General features: G+C 37.7%; 1 protein-coding gene across 1 annotated transcript in view; it reads right to left on the minus strand.

Annotated features, from left to right (window-relative positions):
* The window catches only part of LOC113066023 (contactin-associated protein-like 2), a 314,922-nt gene that overhangs the window by 250,927 nt on the left and 43,051 nt on the right, over window positions 1–20,944 (minus strand). The gene's annotated exons all lie outside the window — the stretch shown is intronic.

Here is a 20,944-nt window from a genome sequence, read left to right on the forward strand (position 1 = left end):
CGTCTCGGACTTGTCTCGGACTCGTTGAATTTGCACTCGGACTTGTCTCGGACTTGGCCATTGGACTCGCCAAGTCTTCTAGTTGGTCTCGACCGAGTCCAGAAAAAAAATAAAATAAAAAATTTCTCCTTCAAAACAAAACCACATATGCATGATGTCGCGACTGAAAACGTGTGGAAAACGCTAGGCGCGCCGCTCTCCTTAATCCAAAGCACTCTGTAATCTGCGCTCGCGCTACAGTGGCGTCTGCTGTTGCTGGGCAACCATTACCCGCTCTCCATGATGACGCAGAAGTTTCAGCAAAGAATAAATGGAATTCCAGCACTTAAAATCACTTGCAGTAGCTCTGCTAATAGATTCATTTAAAAAATGGCTATCCTTGTACAACTATGATCATCTGTTTCTCCATCTTGCCTTAGCCTTCAGTATTGTTCCGGGAAAGGATGTGCATGACCAGTGGTGCACTTACTGCGACCTGAAAAGTTTAGATGTTTCTAATTTAATTTTCTACCTGTTAGATTGTGTTTTATTTACGTCTACACCTAGATAGCCTTTTTTTTTTATCAATAAACGCGTATTAATGTATAGCCTTATGCAACAATTACATGTAATTTTAAAAACTTTATATATGACATTACATATTTACATTTTCATGTAACAGCCAGTGACATTACATATTTACATTTTCATGTAACAGCCAGTATTTGTATCTGTAACAATCACAAAATTTTTCCTGTCTGCATTCGGATACAACATCGTACAGTTACTTGATAAGACTGTTAAGACTTTTTATATATTTTTTCGTAGTTATCACTGAACAAGTATGTCATGTTAAACTGAAATAATTATTAATTTCTAAAATAATATTTATCATGCAAGCAGAGAGATGTCATGACAAACGTTTAGTGATCATTTGAACACGACTGAATCCATTCAATGCACACATTCTCATTACGCAGAACACTTTGAGCGAGTCTTAATGTTAATGAACTTCACTAAACAGATGTGTGTGTGCCGCGCAAACCAGCAAAAGGTAAAGATGCAAACATGTAGGACAAGTAGACAATGTATCCGTATCTAAGCTGATCATTAGCCTACTCTTGAGAGAGAACTGATTTGGTTTTTGAGAGACTAAGACGCGCAGCGCGGCTGTTTGATTGGTGAGCGCGCTGTGCTTATTCCATTCATTCGTATCATGGTAGCCTAAGCTTTCAATATTTGCCTTTTAAATATATGCAAATAATATAACGTGTAGCTATGATGTATTATTATAGGTAAAATTACTCTTGCAACGCTCTGATTTCTGAGAGATAAACAGAGAGGCGACAACAATGCGGTGTTTGATTTGCACTCTTTTCACTCATAAAGTTTACATTCATTCACTTCTGGCGCTGATGCCCTGGCTCACCTGTTGTCTAGCAAACACCAGACTGTGTCAGCTTCAGCCGAGTATTCAAGCAGAATTATTCCTTGAGCGTTATTCGTTTTTTAAGCCATTATCCGTGCCATTCCGAATAAGGTATTCGGCTTCAGGCACAACCCTAATTATTACATTACATATTTTATTTTTACATGCAACATAGATTAGGTCATATAGTAACAGCTCCACGCAATATTGTAATTCTAAAATTCACGTCGTACTTGCAAACACTTTGTATTCATTATGGTTAATGCATGCTGGAGTAGTCGATTGTTTCCGACAGAGCTCGACTAGTCTATGCAAGCCCTAACACAGTAGGACAAAAAATTTGCTGTATTTATGTGCGCATGTCCAGTAGAGCCAAACATATCCATTCTAGCCTTGCTGCGCGCATTTGTCATATCCCGAGCTTTGCGTGTGTCTGTGCACTGTGCCAATTAGGCATAGTCATATACATTTTTGACCACAGATATAATGTCAACAAAAAATAAAGTACATAAAAATGATTTGACCTTACAGTTCCAAACTTTGTTTGTTTATCCAAGTTTAGCTCCCAGGGTCGGACTGGGAGTAAAACCAGTACTCATTAGCAAGGCCCCAAAGGAAGAGAGGGCCCTTGAAAAGTATGAATCTGAAATATATATTTTTTACCTGGATATTTTCATGGGTGGGGGCCATGGGGGCCCATCAGGACTGCCTATGCATAGGGCCCAGGATCTTGTTTAACGCCCCTGTTAGCTTTAACCCTAATTATACACACTTGAACCTAATCAAGCTCTTACTAGACACACTAATCTTCCAGGTGTTTTAAGGCCAGTTGGAGCCAAACTTTTCAGGACATTGGCCATCCAGGATGTAGTTTGGAGACCCCTGTCCTACAGAGTTGTTACTTTGCACATGCTTTTTGATCATTACAAATAATAATGTAAAATGATTTTCTTAGAATAGGAGATATGCTTTCTCTCGCATCACAAACATTATCAGTAGTTTAGTATGTGGTCTTGAAGAAGACCCTTTTTTCTTTCATTTGGACTCGGTCTTGGACTTGGACTCGAAACTTTTGGACTTGGACTTGACTTGGACTCTAACCTCTTTGGACTCGGTCTTGACTCGGTCTCGACTAGTCCTGGACTTGGACTTGACTTGGACTCGACAAAGCCGGACTTGACTACAGCTCTAGTGTTTAGAGTCTTTGTTTATCTTGTCAAACTATTCTTGTTTAGTTATTTAGTCTCTGTCCTTGTCATTGTTTTCCCCCTCGTGGGTTTTGCCCCCCCCCCCCTTTTTTTGTCCGTAATAAACCCTCTGTGTTGTACTTCCTGTCTGCGATTTGAGTTCCTCCCAGGGGGCAAGGAACTCGACCGGAAGTTGAAGTCGGGTGGGGGCTGCCCTCTTTTAGCAGAACTTCACTTGCGTTAGCATTCCCATTGACTCCCATTCATTTTGGCGTCACTTTGACAGCGAATAACTTTACATCTGAGGCATTTAAAGACTCCGTTTGTCCATTATTTATTTCTAAAGATACACGACAATGTATAAAGGGCTCCATTACCTTCTATGTTACATTATGGCCCGTATAAACAGTTTTTGTAAAAAATAGGCTAACGATTGCGTCATAACCACTCGTCTCTCTGTCACATTACCGTACAGACAGGAGGAGAAGCTCGCAGGCAATTAACTTAATATGGCGTACTGGCGTTACATTTTAAAATACTATACAAAATAATTAATCAGAATACTTACTCCTGTTCACTCACGACAAATAACTCCCCGCTCAAGCTCACCATCTCTGCAAGATTAACGGTGGCAGTTTGCACGCACAGCTACTAGCAGATTTACATCTGTCAGACAGGTTGCTGACGTCGTCAAGCTTCGTTTGAGTCTGCGCGTCAGAAACGGAAGTGCTAAAAAACGCAAAAAATGGGCTTCACTTTTTCAATTGAGTTCCAATGGGGTTGCTGTGTCCATTTCTTTTACTGTCTATAGTTCCTCCTTACCCTCCACATGACACTGAGGTTAGCCTATAAGTTATTAACCATATTTATCATTTTAAGAAGATTATTTTTAAGAATTTTAATTATTCAGAAGTTTTGTTTTAAGAATAATCTTAACAAAAAATAATATTCTTAAGAAGACTTTCTGGGAAAACAAAATATTAATTTATTTTCTTTAATTAGAAAATAAGAAGAAAATAAGAATTATATTTCTTAAGGATGTTTCATGAATCCAGCTGCAGAATCTTGACTCTTCACAAGATAAATTTTTAATTAGTTTAATATATCAGCACCAGTTTCTATTAATAATAATAATAAAGAATAATAACTACAGCAGAAATACCAGAGGAAATACTTTTTTGCCAATATTGTGGGGTTGGCCTTTAAATACTGTATTGTATTGGAAAAAAAGGTTGCAAAACACTACTGTCACACCCCTGGACTCATGTTCTGTTTTCCCTCCACATGTGTTCCGTGTCCCTGTTAATTAGTTATTCCATGCATTTTTGTTTCCCCAACTATCTAGTCTTGATAAGCCCTAGTTCTTTCAGTTTGTGTTTGTTGGTTCTTGAACATCTTCCATGTGCTCTATGTCCCCTATTTGGATTATTAAAGACTCTCATTTCATGAATTCCTTGTCTCCTCCCTCCTGGCTTCCTTGTGTATTGTGACAGAAGAACTGACCAAAACAGTTACTTCTGTTTGTACCCAGGCGTGCAGATGGCACTAGGGACGGGGTGGGGGGACATGACCCCCCCAGATTCATAGTAACCAGATACGTCCCCCTCACTTTCTCAATGAAAGGTTCTATTGGTAAACAGAGGATTAAAGGGGGGGTGAAATGCTATTTCATGCATACTGAGTTTTTTACACTGTTAAAGAGTTGGATTCCCATGCTAAACATGGACAAAGTTTCAAAAATTAAGTTGCACATTTGAAGGAGTATTTTTGTTCCCAAAATACTCCTCCCTGTTTGTCACAAGTTTCGGAAAGTTTTTTTTGAGTATGGCTCTGTGTGACGTTAGATGGAGCGGAATTTCCTTATATGGGTCCTGACGCACTTCTGCCGGAAGAGCGCCCGCTCCCGTATAGCAGAGCACTGAGAGCACAACAGACTTCACTGATCAGAGCGAGGGCGTCGCGAAAAGTCACAAAAGAAGTGTGTTCTTGGTTGCCAGGGCAAGACAACAATGCACAGATTACCAAAAAAAAAAAAACATGCCAGAGTCCCCTCCCATGCCAGAGACCCGGGTTCGAGCCCCGCTCTGAGCGAGTCGTTACTGCTGCTGCATTCGTTCAGTTTCAGCCTCTGGATCTGATTCTGGATCATAAATAAACAGCTGAATCTGACTGTAAGCCATGGTTTGTTTTGGATGATGGGTTTTCCCTCACGGTGATGTCACAGCTTCCACATGCTCTCAATGCAAAAGCCTATTCGCGCTCGTGATTCTTTAGCTCCGCCCACACGTCACGCCTCCAGTCGGTCGTGTTTTTCCAGGAAAAATCGGTACAGACTATCTTTCTCTTATGAATATAATAAAACTAAAGACTTTTTGGATTTATGAAGGATGCAGTACTACTCTATATGTACTCAAGATTAACAGGATATTGAGTGAAAACAGGACGCATATTACTTTACATTTACATTTAGTCATTTAGCTGACGCTTTTATTGAGAGAGATGGGAGATAAAAAAGAGGGTTTACAATCAAGGTAGGACCCGCGTAAATATCGGAGGAGGTTTCCAGCCGTGGAGAGAACTCAAGGATTTGCTCGAATCGGACGCCGAGGTTTATTTGTTTCTTTTTGATAGGTGAGTAAAGATTTTGCATTGTCGCACACAACTTATCCATGTTGGCTTTTGTTTGAATATGCTTGTGTGTAATCTTAGCGATTGTTGTTGCCATGGTTGCATATGTACGTGTGGGGTTAAGATTTAAAAATAGAGAGAGCTCAACTTCACAAAACACATTCAAATAGAAAAAGCACCGGCAAATTAAGAAAACTTCTTCATCAGTTTGACAGCACATGTACTGCAAATACTCAACACAATGAAATACAAAAACAAGCTACAAATGCTCACAACACAAACAAATACAGAAACGCTCTGAAAATATTACCCCAACAAAAAGAAAATTTAAACAAGGTTTTTTTTTTTTTTTTTTGAGTATTGATTACCATTTGTATGACCACATTTGTACAAATACCGTGGTTAAACTATGGTTATAGTAGTATAAATCCATGGTTAATTTGTTAATTATTACAGTAACCATTTTTGTTAGCTTTTTTATATAATAAATGTATTTATTAATTAATTCATTTCAATAGTAAAACCACAGGCTATGGTTAGTTTTTGTAAGGTAAGCTGTAAAAGTAAATTAGCCAGCTTACATAACCTTTCACAGTTACAGAAATTGTGTATTTAGTCAGCTTATTTAGGCTAATAATATCCATAAAATAAGCTAAGGAATCGTATGACCAGGATTGTTAAAATGAACAAAATATATTTTTTTCAGAGCAAACATTTATAAATTATGTCCCAGCCACATTTGTCACTTTACGGTTTCCTTAAATATTTCCGATGTTGTCTGTGTTTTTGCAGGACATTTCTTTATTTGTATGTATTTGTATACAGCACGTGTTGTCAAACTGTTTTCATAATTTACAAGTATTTTTGTCATTTGCAGCATGTTTAGCTCTCTCGGCTACCGTAGCAGGTCCTGTTGGGGTATGGGTGTGTTTGTTTTGATGCTAACGAATCAGGTCAGGACAGATGCAGGCTGAAGCACAATAATAGTCTAACCATTACTTTACCCACATTCTCACATCACTACACACTGTTCTGTTGTCAATAAACACACATGACAATGGTGCTTCCACTGACGTTTACGTTATCTGTGTGTGTATTGCTATGACTCCTGACCCCGGGGTCCTACGAGGAGCTGGTAGTTGCCTCAATTGTGCCTGTAGCGGTAACCATTGTGATCATATACAGGTGCATCTCAAAAAATTTGAATGTCATGGAAAAGTTCTTTATTTTTTGTAATTGAATTCAAATAAGCTGAAACTTTCTTATATTCTAGATTCACAGACTGAAAATATTTCTGACTGAAATATTTCAATAGTTTTTTTGTTTTAATTGTGATGCTGACTTACAGTTTAAAAAAATTAAAAGTAGGAAACTTTTAAAGAAAAAGAAAAAAAATTAAATCCAAAGCAGGTTTAATTATGCACTCAATACTTGGTTAGGGCTTCAGTGTGGCATGGCATGAAGGTGATCAGCCTGTGGCACTGCTGAGGTGTTACTGAAGACCAGGTTGCTTTGATAGAGGCCTTCAGCTCCTCTGTATTGTTTGCCAGATGTTACTTCTCTTCCTCTTCACAATACCCCATAGATTCTCTGTGAGGTTCAGGTCAGGTGAGTTGGCTGGCCAATCAAGCACAGTAATATCATGGTCAGCAAACCACTTGGAAGTGTTTTTTTCACTGTGAAATGCTAAATTTACTTTCATCTGAAAAGAGGACCGTGGACCGCTGAGCAACAGTCCAGTTCTTTTACTCCTTACCCCATGTGAGATGCTTCAGAGATTATTCTCTGGTTCAGGAGTGGCTTGGTTCTAGGAATGTGACAGCTGTAGCTTTTTTCCTGAAGATGTCTGAGTGTGGTGACTCTTGATGCGCTGACTCCAGCTTCAGTCGACTCCTTGTGACACTCCCAAGTTCTTTAATCAGCTTTTCATGATTATCTTCCCAAGGCTGTGCTCATTCCTGTTGCTTGTGCACCTTTTCCTACCACAGCACTTTTGATACAGCACTCTGTGAACAGCAGACCTTTCAGCAATGACCTTCTGAGGTGGACCCTCCTGGTGGAGGGTGTTGATGAACGTCTTCTGGACAACTGTCAAGTCAGTAGTCTTTCCCATAATTGTGGTTGCATATTCTAAACTAGCCCAGGAGGTACACTGTATTTATACTCAACATTTACCAAACTAATCAACCTCAAAATAGAATATAAATTTTTTTGAGATACTGATTTTTTTTATTTTCTTAAGATGTAAATCGTAACCATGAGAATTAAAACAAAATATTTTTGAAATATTTCAGATTGTATGCAATTAATCTAGAATATAAGAAAGTTTGCTTTTTTGAATTGTTACAAAAAAATAAAGACCTCGTCTATGACTGAGCTGATGATTTTTCTGGACTGAAAGAATTTGACTGCTGGACAGCTTGGTCCCCCCCAGTTAAAAAATCCCATCTGCGCCCCTGTTTGTACCCTCCATTTTGTTTCCGTTTTTCCCAAGTGTTTATCTTTCCATTGTGTCCCATGGTCGGAGTCTCCATCACCTCTGCCCCTGCACTACGAGGCCTGGATTCTACCTCCACCCATAGACCCAGCAGCACCACTGGGCTCCCTCATCCCTCCGGCTCCACCTTGATTAGGCATCGACTCGCCACCGCCTCTGGACTCCTCTCCTCTGGCTGCATCTCGTCGCTCCATGCTTTGGGCTCCTTCCTCCAGCCAACACCACCTTGCTTCTCAGTCTCTCCGGCTCCACCACGGATATCCACATCCACCTCGGTTGCCAGAGCGTCCTCCCTATGTCCCACCCACTCCCCTCCCCATGTTGCTCCTACAGTGCGAAGATGCACCTTCCGGGAGGGATACTCATTATGTTGTGTGTTCCCTCCACATGTTCTGTGTCCCTGTTAATTAGTTATTCCATGCACCTGTGTTTCCCCAATTATCTTGTCTTTATAAACCCTAGTCCTTTCAGTTTGTGTTTTTCAGTTCTTGAACGTCTTTCATGTGCTTTATGTTTCCAATTTTTCTTGATCCACCAATCCTGATAGAAATAAAATACCTAAAAAACCTTTAACATATTCTTTTGGAAATATGGCATTCCAACCCACTACATCACTTTAGGCCAATTTTAGCTAATTTTACTGAGTGAAAACCTTTTTGTCAGGTTCTTAAAGAACCTGAGAGTGTCACTGCTGATCGCTTATTTTCAAACACTAATTTTATTATGAAAATAACCCCATGATGACACACATCCACACTGACCAGTAAACTGCCACGAAGGATGTAACAACAGATTTCAATTACGATTCTGCAAAGTATGCTAAATTGGACCGTCTATCAGCAGACTATGCATGCATGAAACCTAATTTCATGAGTGACATTTCCACAGAAAGCCATCGATGACATTTCTCACAAGTGGATGACAAGACCTCACACAACACCAACCGCCACTGGAGGATTTCGAAGAGGAGACAAAAAAGCCATTACTACAGTAAGTAGCCAAGAGAGTTGAAAGAGTCTCCAGTCACACACACAGACACAGAAACAAACAGGAAAGGGGTCCACCGCCACAGTTAATAAGCCCTGTCCTTCGGGAAATTGTTGAAGTAGTCTTCAGCTTCAAGGCAGAGTGTGTGAGTGTGTCAGTGAGACAAGGAAGAACTCAGCTGCTGTTCTTTAATCATTGGAAAAGTTTAGTGGTGTAGCTCAGCACTGGTCCTTCACAGTAAGTGAGATATTTCAGGGACTGACCACATTTCCAGCGGGTGTGAGTGTCTGCTCCTGTCTGCTCCTAACTTATTGCCTCAGAGCTACAGCTGTACGATATTGCAAATATATAAATAAACTGACATTGCTGACATCTGAGATAATTATTACAAGATCCAGGAATTTTCACCAGAAGACTTGAATAGCTTAAAAGTCATTTGAAAAGAATGAATCATTCTTGAGTACTTGGTGTGATTTCTAGGAAAGTGTATATCAAGAGTTAGGGTTAGGGTTTACCCAGATCCAAAAGTCTATAAGTACAACTGATGTTTTTCTTTAAAATTAGCATTTCTTCTGGCTACTATGCATTGATTTCTATGTAAGTACTGATACTTGTGAATGGGTTAAGACTGGGATTTAGCGCATTGGGGTAGTCGTGGCCTAATGGTTAGAGAGTCGGCCTCGCAAGTTGAAGAGTCTTGGGCTGACAGGAATTGTAGGTGGGGGGAGTGCATGTACAGTGCTCTCTCTACTCTCAATACCATGACTTAGGTGCCCTTGAGCAAGGCACTGAACCCCCAACTGCTCCCCGGGCACGGCAGCATAAATTGCTGCCCACTGCTCCGGGTGTGCGTCCATGGTGTGTGTGTGTGTTCACTGCTGTGTGTGTGCACTCTGGATGGGTTAAAAGCAGAGCACAAATTCCGAGTATGGGTCACCATACTTGGCTGAATGTCACGTCACTTTCATTTGAAGTGTAAGTACTTGATGAACATATACTATGTATGGAGAGCATTCTCTCAGTATTGTTATCATTTTTGACTAAGATGGCTTTAAGAGGCTTTTGAATTGGAACTCTTCATATGCACAATAAAATCCAAATACTTTCCTGACAGTAAAATACTTTTAGGGCTGAACAATTTGGGAAAAACCTGAAAAATGTAGGTGTTCATACAAGGGGTTACTTTTTTACAAAAACCAACTCAAAAATCTTTCAGTAATCATAAGGAGAGTTTTTATTAAATTATTTTATTAATATTATTATTGTGATTATTAAATAAATATATTAAACAAAATAAATTGTAAAATTATTGTACAGTGATAAATTGAGAAATATATATATTTTTTATATAAAATGATCCAATATTAACTCATATTTAAGTGTTAATTTTTCATTTTGAGCATTTTATTTTATTTTTATCATGGCAATTGAAAACAGTTACATCACTGAATGAATCAAACACAGACCTGAACATTTTTTATGTCTTTACTAACAGAGATGGACAGTAATTTGTCTCCATGCCTCTGGTCGTTTTTTTGTTACAGTACATTGAAGGGTCACTGCAGCCTACACTGTGCAGTATTGTTCGCTGTTACAAACTATAACCACCATCCTTACTCATTTATCAACTCGTAAGCATTTATCACCATCCATCAACTCAGCTGGAATGGAGTACGACTGCAGCATCTCATCACACATCACTCTCATGCCCTGTTCCTCTGACAGGGACACAACGTCCTGTTTCAACACATTAAAAATCCCCCTAGCATGGTAGCATGTGTGGGCATTTCAAGAGACACAAGAACACGGCCCGGCACATTTGAAGACTAGGTGCATCTATTGTAAATCTTTATCCTCTCTGATTGTAGTTATGATTTCGGAATTCAGTTCTAAGGATTTTTTACATGTAGCAAAGCAATTTTGTATTTTATTATTAATACTTTTATTCTGCAAGGATGCATTCAATTGATCAGAAGTGACAGTGAATATTTTGACGTTTTTACAAATAACATATTTTAAATGAATGCTGTTCTTTTGAATTTTCTATTCATCAAAGAATTTTAAGGGGTTTCGACAAAAATATCAAGCAGCACAACCGTTTCCATCACTGATAATATTTTGGAAGCTGCATTTAAAAATAACAGGATGCAAATCAGCCAATACAGAAATATTAATAAATAAAAAAAATGGTGAATATGCAGAGCAAGACAAATAAGAGCAAACCTAATAGCTAACAAAAATGATAAAGTAACCGGAGGATGCATCCAAAAAATTCAGCATTTTCTGCCTTTGACTTTAATCATTTCTCTTTACTATTCATTAGTAATGATATTCCTAAAATCAATAAATATAAAGTAAAAAAAAAAAAAGTACAGTAAGTTGAGGGTCATATTTAAGAAATATATTTTGAAAAATATAAAGCAAAACATATGTGCATCATGAACAGACAAACGTGACCTGGGTGGGACTATTTATTGTTGACTGTGTTTTTTGGTGTCCAGTCCATGAGGTCTATAAATAAACCTCCAAACACACACTGAATAATATAGTGAACTCCGATGTTCACTTAAGATATTCAGATATTCATCTAAAGAATCCACTGATGTCAGAACGTGTCTCAGTAACAGTCACGATTACAATGTCCCATTTGCTGAAGTAGGGAAGGTCAGCTCATTCTCATATATTAGAATTACACTGACTTCAGAAGACCAGATTCAATTTTTCAGAGTTTTGCCTAAATTATTCTCCTGTGAAAAGCAAGTGGTATTCAAATGAAAGAAGAGAGAGTGTCATTTCAGAGTTATGAGAGGACAAGTGAGGACATCGCCCATCTCACCTGTGCCCTCTTAAGGGTCACACTCTGGACGATGAAGTGTCATATCAACTGGACTGTGATGCTTAACTGCAGAAACTGTGTAGACAGCAGTGCCACCAGCCTGTTACCCCACAAATCCTCAAATCATCTCTCCTGCTTCCCAGTTGTCTTACTGCCAGATATGGAGAAAAAAAGTAGTTTTCGCAGCAGATTCATCTCTCAGAAGACCCTTTATGGTGTCTTTTTCTCAAATATTGAACCTCATGTGAGAAATACCGGAGCATTTCCCCATCCCTGTCTCTCTTGGGAACTGAGAATAGAAGCTGTTAATGGCCATTACATCTTTAGCTCAGCCCATCCATCAGCACATTACTTTGAATGGAACTCCCTGTACTGTATCTAGAACTAACGCTGATGCTAGAGTTTATCAATCATGGTACTAGTCTATAATGATAGCCAAAGGACTACTAAAAACAAATTAGGACTGTACAAGCAGAATCATACATTGATATGACAATTTTTTTGAGTTAAGAGTTGAGATCTTTGAGCAGATATTTTGATCTATTAATGTGTACATTCATAGACTTACAGAAGTGGTTTATAGATAAAACAAAATAATTTCCCACCTCATACAATATGAACACAATAAGTACATTGTACTTATGTTTTATGTAAGTACACAGTAGTTAAGGCCACCTAATATAAAGTGGGACCACTTTATTTTATTTTAGACTAGTAATTGAGATTAAATACAGTATGATGTGTATATGATACTTTGTGATATATCAGAAAATATGGCTCTGTATCATATCATGATGAATATATTAGATATGTATCATAACATAGAAAATGCATGTTAAAAATGCATGCTTACCAGCCATAAAATCAACCTTAAATCCAAAACCATGAAGACAATCCTAACTTTGCAAGGTCTGGGCTGTTCTAGAGAGAAATGAGAGTGGCCATCTGTGAATCATTATAACATTTAATGCAATCAGTTCCCCGACAAAAACTGATAAGATGCGTTTGAGTCTAGGAATTCTAATTCGGCTCAGACAAGTCCCTCAGCACTGGAAACCCATTTTGCTGCCCTGAAGAAGCACAGTGGTGATCTCTAAAATGAAAATTGTGTGCCACAGATCAAATTTGTTATTCCAGCTTCCCTATATTTAATTTCAGAAATTCATAAAGGTACATACCCATATTCTCTCCTGGCAATCCAATAGATGGGGGATTCATTGAAGTATAATTAGACAGAGCTAAAATTGATTGATTAGGAAGAAGTTGATGTCAAGTAAAGGTAGAGGTGAAGAATTTTAAACTTATACTAAATTGTAGTAGCAAATTACGGCTGTCCTTAACATCAGCCTCATAAAACCATTAAGATCTTTATTTCTCACACTCACATTTCTGAGTCCATTGTTTTTTCTTTGCCCCTTCTTAAGACTTCTCTCTGACTTTTGGTTTCAGAAATTGACTCTGGAAGTCTATAAAAACTTTTTAACTCTGCAAATTCAAAATAAACCCCAAAAATCTTCTCATTAAAGGAATAACTCACCAAAAAATTAAATGTTACTAAAAATTTACTTAGCCTCAGGCCATCCAAGATGTAGATGAGTTTCTTCATCGGAACAGATTTCGAGAAACTTAGCATTAGATCATTTGTTCAATAATGGATCCTCTGTAGAAAATGGGTAAAATTGATTTTTACAACTTATATCTATAATATTGATTTTTTTCAGGGAAAAAAGTTGAGTCAGTAGAGTAAATTTTGCACAGATCAAGCACTGTTTACAGTACAAATATTCTAAACATTTTCTTAACAAATATGTTGGTGGATTATGATATGAGAGTAAAACAGAGAATGGGCTTTTTCATTAGAGGAAGCATTATTAAGGATTATGAGCTGGTAATTTGGCTGAAAAAAAAAAACAGTTAAAGTCAAACATGACTTGATTGATTAGCTATAAACACAGGTTTTTGCTTCACACGATTGTCAATCGATGGACTAAAGTCATGTTTTGAATTATGTCATGTTTTTGTCAGCTTTTTGGACTCTCATTCTGACGAGCAAGTGAGCAAGTGATGTAATGCTAAATTTCTCCAAATCTGTTTGGATGAACAAACACACTATTCAATGTCTTGGATGGCCTGAGGGTAAATATATTCTCATTTTTGGGTGAACTACTTCTTTAAATAGCTTTGTTTATCCTTTGCAAGCAATTAAAACTTGATCTACAATACTGTATTTGCACAACAGACAAGATTTATTCAGCCAATATAATGCAACATGTCACAACACAAACAATTTTTGTTTAAACTAGAATTTGGCATGGCCTTCGGGCAATCCTGTGCTCCTTCTGAGTGATAAGAATGATGTAATAACTGTGCAAATGTTTATCTGTATGGCCTGATCCAACTCCATAAGCCCCCACCCCTTGACAGCATGCCCGCTAATAAACAGCCAAGCTCTTTAAAGAGATTCTGCATTATTAAGTCCTCCCCACAGTGAGTTCTGCTCTCGCGGATCGTCTAGATGTACATGCGCTGAATGAGAATGCAAGAAAACAAATGCCGGATTTCATGTTAGTTCTGGAGTTACATAGGAAGAACTGTATGCTCATTATTTTCAGGATACTGTATGTCGACAGGGATGGTGGTATTTTAATCAGGTGTATACACAGACCCATATGTGTCCATGAAAGAGCCTGAGAGTACTTGGCTGAAATGCCCTGCCATCCTCCTGCCAGAAGCAGTTTGCAGCCGAATTCAAGTATTTCCTTCACCTGCTACGCCACAGATGTCAAGCCAAATCAGAGCCTTGTCACCAGGCTCACAAACGGATGAGCTGCCAAGCAGGTGACCTCACCTCCTCCTGCCCTGCTCCAAAAACACGATCCCAGAGCACTCAACAGCCCTGGGCACAAAGAGCTCAGGGAACTGGCCTCTGTCTAAATCCACTCAGAAATAATGTACAAAAGGACATGAACTCAGTATGCCTGCCTCGCTAGTGGTGCTAAACATGACCTACATGAAATTGCAGAGCTGATTGACACTAGAGGAACCAACTATACATCGGAATGACTGAGGGTGGAGATCATTTAGATATTCATAAGGCGTATGTTCATATTCAGACCTCAATTTCACATGATTTACTGAATTATGAGAACACTGCCCTTGCGGTTAAATGATTAAACTCCATCAAATATCTACCTTCGGTTTAATTACCTTCAGCAATTAAACATTAATCAAAATAAACCTAGTTTGCATGCATTTCTCTTGATATTTTTGGTTTGGGTACCGTGTAAGGGCGTCTGTGCCGCTTTCATGTCAAGCTCAATTTTATGCAACACTCTTTAACATGAAGGGGGTAGGAATTTCTCCACCCTACATGGTAATGGCTTCCTATGATCTGTCAGAATAAAGCTCACAGTGGATTTTCGTGGAAAAATTATAATATACAGCTCGAAGAAGATGGAACACAAAAATGTGTGAAATAGAGGGAAATATTGTGATCTACAACATCAGATGCATAAAAAAAGCAAAGAAATAAAGATTAAACACAGCATAATAGTACATTAAGAATGATACATTACCCACATGTTAAAAGTTACTGATAGTCATGTAGTGTTGAAGAGGCAACATTAGTATATGTAGGAGGACCTGTCCATGGTGCTGAAATGAGACCTTTTCAGTCGAGTGGTCGAGCAGCATGAAAACTGCATTATTTGAAGTTAGTGAATCCTTCTCTGTTACAAGGATAAGGAAGCAACATTTAAGACAAAATCTATTTCTCTGCAAAAAGCTTCGATATGGCTTCATAAAACATGATAATTGTATAGTGCATAGTGTATAGTTTTGTCATATTTGGACTTTTCACAGCTCTTATCCACAAAATCCTATTCATGTTCATTGTATGGAGAAAAAGCAGCTTGGACAATTTAAAAAACATCTCAATTTGTGTTCCAAATTGTTTGTTGTTTGTATTGTGGATTATTCAAGGAATTATTTCTATAGGAACCTTTAATTTAAGCCACCCTAATGAATAAATAAATGGGAAAACTATATATATATATATATATATATATATAATTTTACCATTTATTTATTAATTTGGGTGGCATAAATTAAAGGGTCCTATAGAAATAATTCCTTGAAAGTTTAAAGGGGGGCAGTCAACCATCAAATTAAATCTGCGCTCTTCACTTCCAGCTGTCTATCATGACGGATGGATTTATGAAACCTCTGCAGTTCATAAACACATTCTCAACAGTGCTTGTTTTTTTCTTTTCTTTTTTTAAAGGGATATGCTTACCTACAGGGGGTGGAAAAAATTATGGAAACAGCAAGCTGTATATTTAAATCAAGGAGTAGGACAAACCCTTCATCTTAAGAATATCTTTCTTGTGTTTCCATGACAGCTCCACTGATGGTGAAAAGCACAAAGCATTTAACTTCATCTGGGAATTCATTCAGCTACTCTTTAATTTGTTTAGCATTGTGTAGGTGGGAATTATCTTTCGGAATAACGAGGGAACATTAGATGACAGAAATTGCAGCTCTTTACCGATGCAGTTTGTCAACATTCAAGTCTAAAGCTTTGATTTTCATACATGTATATAAAGGCAGGGATTTTTGTTTCAACCAGCCTCCCAGATGGCTGTGCAATGGTTTATTACAAAATGTAAATATATTTAAGCAATGCCTTTGGGATAAAAATACAACCAAATTTGAATTGCAAAACATAAATGAAACAGCGCGAAAGCAAGTTAAGAAATTTTAAACAAACACTTGCAGTTAGCCAAATAAAACAATACACATTTTAATGCTATACAAGTGTGCACATCGAGAGAAATAAACAGCAGATGTTCATGTTAACAACTTCTTTAACTTGAGCAAACACTGCTAATACACATACATCTGTTAATAAAAGTAAATAAAATGAAAACATGAATGTTTTAATGCTATTAAATAAAAAGAAACGATCCACTCGAAAGACTGCTCATCATGACAGGAACTGGATCAGTGAGCTGCGTCTCGGGCCGATGAAGTCACTTCCAGGAAGGCATGTTGTACACGCCCCCGTCCATTGACTCCGCCCTCACGTCAAAACAGTGCCACAAAGAGAGACATGCAGAAAAGTGAAGCGCAAATGAAAAATGGTATCGCAGGCTCAAACTAGACTGACACACAAAATAAAAGCAGATTTGCAAATAAATTAATAGATATGACCATGGAAAATATGCACTGCAAAATCATTGCTTTCATGCTGTTTCTTTTATGTTTGGCAGTTCTTAATTTTTATTTGCTAAAAGCAAATTTATTTTCCTCAATACTTTAATTTTAGTTTGCAAAACTTTATTTTCTTTTGCAAAGCGTGATTTTTTTGCTTATACTGTGTATACGGCGTTAAACTGACTCCATATAAATCTCTTAATATGAACAAACTAAGGCTTTGTCTGTGCTCTTTCCATTTAAAATTAGAGGCAACACTGAATTTTAATAATGATCCAAATAAAGATGCAGCATACATGGAGCGTGAGTAGTTTTTAATCTAAATTAGACTGTATAATTTGAGATCTGAAGCAAAATCAGAATGGTCTGACTTTAGTTTTGTGAAACTATACTTCATAAAATGTATCTGAACGGAAAAGTAGACAAGCTGAATGAGGTGTAGATTCACTGTCCAACAGCAGCTGGAGCTTATAAACAGCAATATTACAGTGTTTCCTAGGTTACCGCTGTAAACAAAGCAAAGCTGTGCTTATGAACACTACCGTAATATGCATTGTTCAGAGGTGAGATGTAAAGAAAATACCACATACACTAAAGATAGTTCCCTTCAGAGATACATTCATATTAACTCCTAATCCAATTGTATCGCAATTTGCTCGGCATCTCAACCGATTTGAATAGTCACATATTTAAACAGATTTTTAACTAGATCGTGGTTAATTGTTACATCCTTCCTTTTTAGTGAATCAAAAATATAAAAGTTTGATTCATGAACAAACAACTCTTCTGGGTCGGATCTCTTGGATACATAAATAAAGGACCAAAATCAATCAAATGAATCAAACCAAAATCAGAATTGAATCAAAACCAGTGACTGGAAATCTGTATCTTCATATTCCACGAAAGAAAGAAATCCATACAAGTCTGGAATGCCATTCCAAAATAACTCTTTAACAAGATTGTATTTCTGCTAAACAGTCTCTTTAAGCTTTCTGATAGCCTGAGGAAGGAAATTTGGCCCGTTCTCCTCGACACATAAAACAAATTTGCAGTTTTATGATTGATGCATCTCTAATTCAACAACTAACAATATGCACTTTGGAATTTAACAAATGATCAAATTCTACCTAACAAATGATGCATAATCTCTCCATCTGTATAAAGAAACCTGCTTGCCATTTCTTGACTGATTCATCAGACCTAAAATTTAGGAAGACATCGGATCTAGGGCACACTAATCATTCCGACAACAACTCCATGGGGTCAGTGATCACCCGGTCGCATTCAATTCTGGGTGAACAACAAAAGTAAAGAGGAGAGACTGAAAAAGAGAAGAAGAGTTCCTTTAATCAAGAGTTGACTCAGCCAATTAGCTGCACAACACAAAGTGACAAATTGTGCGTTTGCAGGGGAGGTGAATTAATTTGCCCGCCAAAAGTGGGCATTGTGACCAAGTGAACTTATCTGTACTTCCTGAGTTGATTGAAAAAGGAAGATAAATCGCTCGTATTTGACAGTTTAAACATGCAATCAATTTGCTTTTTCCCCAAGCCTTGACAGAAATTGAGCATCTGGCATTGATCACACTAATCCAAACTGCTTGGGGTTGTAGTGAATCAGCATGCAAAAATAGGTGGTTTTTACTGTATAGACACACAAATGCACGAGAGAACGTATGCTACCATTTATGTCATTGACCAGGTGAGATTTCAGAGCGTGGAGAGGCAGAGAGTTGATCAGAGGGAGGTGTGGCGAGAGATGATGCACTGATAATACTCAGACAGCCCGCAGAGACTGATTTATAGCTCATTAGCCTGGAGGAATTAAACTCACTTCCCTTTGGTAAGTCGCATAAATTACATTCCCTTTCCAAAACAATTCCCGCTCTGCCTAATTTCACCTCTAATGACAATAGGTGCCGATGTGCTGCTTTTATTAAAGACATAAAACTTCCGACTTAGAAATCAGACACACGGTGTGGGCCGCGTGCCTGCATGATAAATAATTTGTATATCAACGGGGGTCATTAGGACGTTGTATGTTAGCACTCATCCTAAGTGAACTTTTAAAGTTTAACTTTCCTGGCAAACTTTTCTTAAGTTTGTTAGGATTTAGTATGTGAAAGCACACTGTTAGTGTGTGCAGGAGTCATTCCCAATAGTTTTTTAATCTCTCCACTGGGTCATTCGTCATCCCCTTTTCTAACCCCTACTTTCCTGCCCACCTGCCACTTTTCCATGAAGTAAAAGAAAACCCTGAAGAAAAAGCATATGTTGAAACATTAAATCTATTAGGAGCTGTTTTAATAAATTGATTTTTCAATTCAAAGTCTATAAATCAAATAAATAAAGTAAGAAACAACAAGAAAAATAACTTTAATAATAATAAGGTTGGGGGTTCGATTCCCCGGGAACACATGATAGGTAAAAAATGTATAGCCTGAATGCACTGTAAGTCGCTTCGGATAAAAGCGTCTGCTAAATGCATAAAAATGCATAAAACTCTCAGAATCTATTTTCTGCTCTATTACAAGTCGACAAGATGTTAAGACACAAGCCAGAGGATTACTTGGGCTGTATACACTGATCAGAGAGTTCGTATCGCATCACATGACTGAACTTCTGCTGAACTTGGCACAGTGCTTTCAAATCACCGTCCTTGTAGAGTCTCAATGAATATTCTCATTAAGTTAATCGTCAAACCACTTCGTAAAATTAAAAGAGGCCGAGGCAATATAATACAGCTATTTGCATAATGTGCCAATTTCTCTTTGTAAACAGTGAGAGCTGATTTGCAATCTCCCATGAGCATCTGTCACAGCCCCTGCATCTCAGGTCAAGTATTCACTCGGGCGGCCAGGAGACACAATTATTTGTCTTTTTTTTTTCCGGCGGATTTATTTGCTGTTCTTTCATCTGCTGTCCATTTAGATTTCCTTTTGTTCACTGCATTGATTTTTTGAACATAGAGTCACTGCAACACAATTTGGTCAACGCCAATGTGCGAATGTCTCCGACAGGCCATACGAGATCCATTAATGTGCCCATAAATGGACCATTTGGAACTCTTATTATGCCATTAATAATAAGTGAGAGATGGAGAATTCAAGTCGTGGAACTTTGTAATGCAACAGCGCACGGGTAATAAAACAGAAATTCCCAGCACTAAGGGTAAAACAATAGCTACCTTATCAGCTCCTGCTGTGTAAAACACAGAAGTATGAGAATTAATCAAAGATGTATTTCACAAGTGCCTTTAACGGATGACGCACCATCTCTCAGCTCAACTGCCTACTGGAACAAAACACCACATCGCTCTACACAAAGAGATAGAATCCATTAAAGAAGAAAAAAGGAATGAGAACATGGAAGAAGGGAAAGGACAGCCAATTCCACTGAGATGGAAAATCCAGTCTGAAGCAACAACAGCTTGGTTTGTTATATGACAATTAAAGAGAGTCACAGCAGCATGAGTCATTACAACAGATCATCTTACAGCGTTTAAAAGTTACAGGTGTTTTAATTAATAGTTTAACCCATTTCTGCAGTTTTATGGAGGTTTAATTGTTCTGTTTATTTTGGAGTTTAAATGCAAGACATAAGAGTAAGACATTAATTACAGCAAATACAAATTGTGTTCAAATTACCCTTCAGAATCTGTTAAGAATATTTTAAACACAAAACCATGTACATGAGCAATAAGGAGACTTACTATTACAGTCAAAGGAAAAATCATGTTAACCCTTTAGTTACCCATTTAGATGGATTTCTGCATAAAATGTGGCAAAAGAAAGGATTTTCAAACTGAGGTTAAGGGATATAAAAATATCATATATATATATATATGTATATATATATATATATATATATATATATATATATATATATATATATATACATATACATATATATATATATATATATATGTGTGTGTGTGTGTGTGTGTGTGTGTGTGTGTGTGTGTGTGTGTGTGTGTGTGTGTGTGTGTGTGTGCTCTTGTTTTTGTGACATATCAGGACACAACTCTGTATAATGACATTGGTATGACACAGGTATTACAAGGAGATGGTGACTTATGAGAACATAACCCATGTCCCCATTTTTCAAAACACATATAAATCATACAGAATTTGTTTTTTTGAGAAAGTAAAAATGCACAATGCTTCCTGTGAGGGTTAGGGTTAGGTG

This window comes from Carassius auratus, chromosome 49, assembly GCF_003368295.1.
Source record: "Carassius auratus strain Wakin chromosome 49, ASM336829v1, whole genome shotgun sequence".
NCBI lineage: Eukaryota > Metazoa > Chordata > Actinopteri > Cypriniformes > Cyprinidae > Carassius > Carassius auratus.